This window comes from Corvus brachyrhynchos, unplaced genomic scaffold (genome assembly GCF_000691975.1).
Source record: "Corvus brachyrhynchos isolate BGI_N302 unplaced genomic scaffold, ASM69197v1 scaffold65, whole genome shotgun sequence".
NCBI classification, from domain to species: domain Eukaryota; kingdom Metazoa; phylum Chordata; class Aves; order Passeriformes; family Corvidae; genus Corvus; species Corvus brachyrhynchos.
The window spans coordinates 303,788-310,368 of record NW_008238365.1 but is presented as its reverse complement, the minus strand read 5'-3'; the positions used below and the strand labels follow the sequence as shown (position 1 = coordinate 310,368).

Sequence of the window (6,581 nt, the reverse complement as noted above, 5' to 3'; positions counted from 1 at the left end):
GGGTGATGCTAATGCCCTCCAGAGACTGCAGGAGCAGAGGTCTGATGAGAAATTCCACCACATGGCATTCCATGTTTCTGCTGGTGCACTTGGATATTAAATCCTCCCTCCCTGCCTGCTGATCAAACCAAACCTGTGGGCTTGAGGGGGAAGAGGGATGAAGGCCACTGGCACAGACATCCATCTCTTCCCCGCTCTGTGCTCCTGCTTTAAACCAAACCACAGGGAGTAAATCACCGGCGCTCCCGCCAGGCAGCACACAAATCCATGGCGGAGCCGTGATGGCGGAGCCAGCGTCCCAGGGTCACTCTGGCGTGAGCCGTGCCTGTCCCTCATGGCCATGCCTCCTCTGCCCCATGACACAGCCTGTGCCTGCTCCGGGGGTCTCTCTGCCAGCGCTGCCATCCCTCCTGATCCTCCTGGGAGAGATGGACACACAAGCATGTTGAAAGAGCCATTTCTTGCCTGTTTTTTGCATCACTTTCCATCATGAGTCCCACCTCTGTAGGATGGTCAGCACTTCTGGTGCTGCCTGCTGCCCTGCACTGCATCCTGGCAGGATGAAATGGGACACACGGGAGGGATGGGGTGCCCAGGGCCTGGGATGCGCGGGCACATGGGGTGCATGGGGTACCTGAGAGGCAAAGGACATATGGGATCTATGTGGCGCCTGGGATTCATAGGACACACGGGATGTCCAGGGTGCCCGGGATGCAGTGGGGCACACGGGATGGATGGGGTACATGGGACACTGCCCCAGTACCCGCATCCTGCCCTAGCACCCCCAGTTCTCACCTGTGGGTGCAGACCAGGGGCTGAGGTGCTGCTGGAGGCCGCTCAGCTCCATGTTTTCCAAGCTGCCAGCGAGCCCTTCCCTTGAAGAAGATCTGCCTCTATCTCAAGGTGTCACAGCCTCAAGGGACCTTCCTAATCTGTATCTGCACTGCAACCTTTATCTCTCCTGCTCTGTTTATAGCTGCCGAATAAAACCTGCTAAACTGCAGGATCCAGCCCCCCCCTCCCTGCAGTCGTGCCCCCCGACACTTTTCCCTGGTGCTCTCGCCTGCCAGGTGCTTTCCTGTGTTCTGCTGGAAGTAAATGATGCTCCAGGGGATGGGGAAGAGCAGCCAGACTGACTGCTCCTGCCTCCCATTGCCCTCCCAGGTGGGCTCCAGCCATGTCCAAGCCCTTGATAACCTCAGACAGACCCTGGCACAAATCAGTGCCTCATCCCAACCCTGATTCCCTCAGCCTGGGCTTGGATGCTGCTGAAAACCAGGTGGGATCCAGCAGGTCCAGCCTCATCCTCTCTCTGTGTGATGCAGGGACTGGGAAAGGGGACGTTCTCCACGGGAGGGAGGAGATGGCAGCTTGTTGTTCGCTGGCCAACTGCCCCTATCCCAGCAGGCACAGCTGCATCCCTGCTCCCTGTGGGAAAGGAGCCAGGGCTGTCAGCACCAGAGCTGTGAGGATGCTTTGGGAACATGCACCCAGGCTTCTCCTGCATCCCTGATTCCCATGGACCTGGGATGCACAAGGACACGTGGGATAGCAGGGGTGGAATAGGGCTCACAGGATGGGCAGGGGAGCTGGGATGCAGAGGACCCCTGGGATGCATGGGAGGCACAGGGTACCTGGGATGCACAGGATACGTGGGGTGCACGGGGGGCCTGGGATGCACGGAATAACCAGGGTGAAATGATGCACACGGGGTGGATGGGCTGCAAGGACACATGGGACGCACGCGACGCCCGGAGGCAGTGGAGCCCACGGGATGGAAGGGGTGCATGGGATACCCGGGGTGCCCGTGATGCGACGGGCACACAGGACGGGACAGGATGCGTGGGATCCCCGGGATGCACAGGAGGTGCCCGGGGTGCACAGGAGGTGCCTGGTGTGCGGGTGCCCGGCGCGTCCCCGCGCCAGCGTGGCGCGGGCAGTGGCTGTGCCGCTGACATTTACTAATCAGCTCTCACCCAGCGCACACCCGCTCCCTTCTCTTGCTGTCTTGTCTCCATGGAGACTCCGCAACCTTTGCTCACTCGTTAATGGTATCTCAGCAAACGAAACTCCAACGCCACCCAGCCTTCCCCTCCCGGCCCCGGGAGAAATCCTCGCCTCTCACCTCCATCCCCATCCCCTCCTGCCGCTGGGGATAAAAGGGACAAGTCCTTGTTAGCGAAGGACCCAGCCACGGGGGCAAGTTCTGACGGTGGCGCAGGGAGGAGGGAGAGCCACCATCATCCTCCTCGCCACCAAAAAAACAAGGCCGGGGGATTTTATTGCTGTGGCAGCAAGGACAGGCTCCATCCCTGTGGGATTCCAGCCAGCAGCCCCTTTCCTGGCTGATTTATTGAGCCACGAGGCTTGGCACGTGGTTCTGCCTGCTTTTCTGTGTTCCCCCATCCCAAACCCACACCCCAACATCCACGGAAGCCACCTAAAAATCATCCAAAGGGAGTGGCTGGTGCTGGGAACATGCTCCGTCCCCGGTGTCCTGCTCTCGCTGATTCTGTTTTCAAATTAACATGGGAAAGATGCCCATTACCTGCTTCCAGATAATGACTATGATTAGGCAGAGCTCTGCTGCCAGCCGAGATCTGAAGGATTTCTGTGCTCTCCAGCAGCGCTTTGCCAGTGCAAAAACAAGAGCAATAAAGTGTAAATAAAAGACTAAAGGAAATCGTGGGTCCATCAGCGGATGGGGTGTGTGGAAGGGGCTCTAATGATGGGCTCTCTGCGGTGGGGTAGTGGCTTCAGCCTCGCTCCAGGCAAGGGAAAATTGGAGAGGGGCTGTCCCAGTGCCTACACCCCATGTGTGAACCTGGCTCAGCCTCTGCTTGCTGGGAACTGGGGGTTTGGGGAAGGGAAATTCAAGATGTGCATGTGTAAGGCTGTTCTGGGGGGGGCTCCTGGCCCTGCAGATTGAGATGGGGGCTTAAAGAGTGGGGGGAAAATAGCTGGATCTTCTGAGATGGCTGCACCAGCTCCCGGAGCACCTCTTCTGCCTTGTGGTGTGCCACCCTGCACCCATGGAGCAGGACAAGGGGGACCCCTCTGTGCCAGGTGTCCAGGGCCATCTCCATCCCCAGCCCACCAGAGACCCCTGGGCAGGGGATGCTCAGGATGTGCAGGGAGCAGCCCAGGACCCACCAGGGCTGAGCTTGTCCCCATCCTCTGGGGATGCTGGGATGTCACTGGGGGCACTCGCCCTCATCCCACTATGGAGGGAGGCTCAAATCCCCTGCCTGTGCTTCCAAGCTGAGCTCCAGCTCTCCCCCCGAGCCTGCCAAGATCCCCCCCAAACCTTCCAAGATCCCCCCACCACGGCCAGAGGAGATGGAAATCCTTGGCCATGTTCATAAGCTCCCTCTCTCTGGCAGCCTTCGAGGTGGCTCTCATCATCCTTGGGGATGGTCTCCCAGGACGGATGTTCCCATGCCTGGATGGGGGTGGTGGTCCCCACAGTCCTGGGGGAAGCTGGAAGAGGAGCTGCCATTCCCTCTGACAACTGCTCCGGGCAGTAACTGGCATGTCCAAAAACTGGTCCCACATGTGGCTCGCAGGCAAGGCGGATCCCTGGGGACCCCACGACCCCATGTCACCCCACTGGGCTCCCACTGCCAGTGGGATGGGCACAGGGGAGCCCATCCCAGCCGGGCGGAGGCAGGGAGCTAATCTGTGCTCTGATTAGGCAGAGTTCCCGGCAACGGAGGTTTCTTCTTTTTTCTCCCCCCCTCAGTGATAACAAATAATAATATAATCCCCTTAATCCCTCCCCGAGGAGCCAGCACGCATTCCCGGCCGGGAAGCACCGTGCTTCTGCTGCCGCTGATAACTCACACCCAGGGTCCCCAGAAAAACAAACGCTTTGGCTCACACGTTGCCCCCCAAAACTCCCTGTGCTGCCCTGTGGCACCACCTCCCAGCAACCCCAGACCCCCGTCCATCCCCACTGCCATCCTGGGAGGATCCAGTAGCACTCCTGGTTCCTTCCCACTCGGCGAGGCCATCATGACCCTGCAGAGCCCCCAAACTCAGCCAAAGGGGCCCATCCAGGACCCCCATGGAGGCTCTGCCCTCTCGGCTCCTACTTTCTTTGCAGTGGGGAAGTGGCAAAGCCCCTGGAAGCTCAGCACTCCAGGTGCCCCTGCACCTTCTGCTCCCCAGGGACAGTGCCATGGGTGCCCCCATGCACCCTCCTTGTCCCCAAGGAGACATCTGGGGGGTCCCACAGCCCCCCAAGGCGCCCTAGCTGAGCCCCAGTGCTTTGTTTTAGGGCTGTTGGTGTGGGGAGCATCACCTCCTGCCCCAGCTGCGTCCCCAGAAGTGCTGGCACAGATCCTGCACCCCCACCCACCACTGGGGTGCTGGGAAAGAACGCAGCTGGCAGATCCCCCTCTCTTCCCGGAGACCCCATCCTGCCATTTCCCCCCTGGTGCCCAGCCCTCCCTCAATCACCATCCAGCAAATATTAATAACAACCCTGCAACCGCCTGTGCTTTTATTCCCTGGCTTTGCTGGCCCTGGCTCTGCTGAGCTCAGCTCCTCCAGCTCCAAAATGCCTTTTAAAATTACCAGAGAGTGGACACCCCTGCGCTCACCCTGCCCCCCCCCCCCCCGGCCCCCCGCCCCGGGGCCAGCAGCACCCATGTGCCATGCGGGGAGCTGGGTGCCATCCGCCCCCCTTATTTGAGAGGCGCCAGGCTGGGCTTGATTAAAACCAAGTGAAAGCCAGAGCCAGGGCAGAGAGGGGGATTAGATCGCTCCGGGGAATGTTAATGGACTCCAGAGCTTTCTGCCCGGCTGGCGGCTGGGATGAATCCAGCCCTGGAAGGACAGGCGGGTGCAATGAGTGCGTCAGGGCTCAGCTGGACCCCGGAGCACATGGCAGAGCGGAAGGAGGATGGGGGGGCACAGACACACGGGGGGTTGAAAGTATCTTCCAAGGGCCTGGCCGTTCCTCTGGGAAAAGCAGGGGTGGTCTGGCGCTCCAGCTGGGCCCTGCCGCCCCCGCTGCTGGTGCAGGGGCCGGGATTGTGGCACAGCACAGGCTGCCCATGGTGGGGTGGCACCACCGTCACCCACACCCCCATCCCGGCTGTCCTGAGCTGGGGGACAAGAACAGCCTGGGGTGACGCCAGCCGTGGGGGGCTTCAGTGTGTTCGAAGAGGATGTTTGCTGGCAGGAAGGGCTGCTGTGGCAGCAGGGGTGACGGATTGGGTGACAGCGCCGAGATGCTCCCCACACCACTTTCCTGTCTGGGAAAGAGGGACAAAGACAGCTTGGGGTGACACCAGCCATGGGGAGCTGCAGTGGGGCTGACGGGGCTGTTTACTGGGGTGCTGCTGGTAGGAAGGGCCGGTGCTGGGGCAGAGGTGCCGCTGTTGGGGTGCCGGTGTCCCCGACGCGGAGCTGTTCCCCGCCCGGCTGCGCTGGATTGCAGGTCTGACGTGGGAAATCGCCTCCCTCCCTCGTTAGCTGTGATTAGCATGTCAAGTGGTTGAAGTTGGTGGGTATAAAGGATGCGAGCGAAGAATAATGGCTTCAATTTTCTTCACGGCACAGCCATTAATTTGAAGGAGAACGGGGCGTCCAAACCTCCCGGCAGCTCCCGGCGGATCCGCCGGCCCCAGCACTGCGGGGTGAGGGCGGGTCCTGCCCGGGGTGGGGGACGCGACCCTCGCGGGGAGCCTGGCACCGGCACAGGCATCCCACGTGCTTCCCGTGCCAGGGCGATGGAGCCATGGGTGTGCAACGTGTGTGCATCCATGCACGCCATCGCCTGCCCCGGCCTTCGTCCCGGGAGGAGGAGTTCCCCCGGCTCCAGCCCCAGGTGATGGGCAGGGAGGGAAGGCAGGAGGGCAAATTCCTGCCGTGTTTCCAAGGGGATGGGAGAAGGTGGAAATGGGGGCAGACCTGCCTTTGCCAGGGGCATGCCGGATCCCGGCGCAGCCCTCCGAGCATCCTCACATCTGTCTTCCCCATGGATCCAGTGGTCAACGCTCTGGCTCAGTGGCGGCCCAGCCCGGGGCCCCTCCAACGTGGAGCATCCCTCATCCCATGGTCCTGCAGCATCCCTGGTCTCCCAGCTCCAGCACCCTGAGAGGCCAGAACCCTCCTCCCAGCAGAGCTGCTTAATTAAAATCATCATTTCCATCCTGAGGTGCAGCCAGGCACCAGGACCTGGCTCATCTGGCATCCCTGGGCACCATGTGGCCATGCCGGACTCACCCTGGGTGCCCTCACAAGCAGCTCGCAGAAACCTTCCAAAAATCCATGCTAAACAAATAAAGAAATAGCAAAACAATCATTCTCCCCCCAAATTTTGAGGTTATTCCTCCTTTCCCCCTGCGAACCCAGGCAATGCTGGGCTGTGCTGATCAACCCCCAGCAATCAGCCCCATCATGAGGTTTTTCAGGCTCTAGAGTGGCTCACGCTGCTGGAGAGACATAATTGAGGCCCAAAAAAAAGATTAAAAAATAATAAAATAAGTAAAATCCAGCTGTGGTCCAAGCAGCTGTTCACACCCAGCTCTGGCTCTGGCTGTGCCAGGTGATGCTTCCAGCACCTCGAGGTT

The 6,581-nt window shown here is 60.4% G+C and overlaps 1 long non-coding RNA gene across 1 annotated transcript in view; it reads right to left on the bottom strand.

Annotated features, from left to right (window-relative positions):
• Nucleotides 1–375: 375 nt before the first annotated feature.
• LOC108447143 overlaps nt 376–6,581 on the bottom strand; it is a 9,219-nt gene continuing 3,013 nt past the window's right edge. The window contains exons 2-3 of the long non-coding RNA XR_001862543.1: nt 6,005–6,011; nt 376–385 (exon numbers count right to left, since the gene is read on the bottom strand). This is a non-coding gene — a long non-coding RNA (uncharacterized LOC108447143). The remainder of the gene's footprint in view (nt 386–6,004; nt 6,012–6,581) is intronic.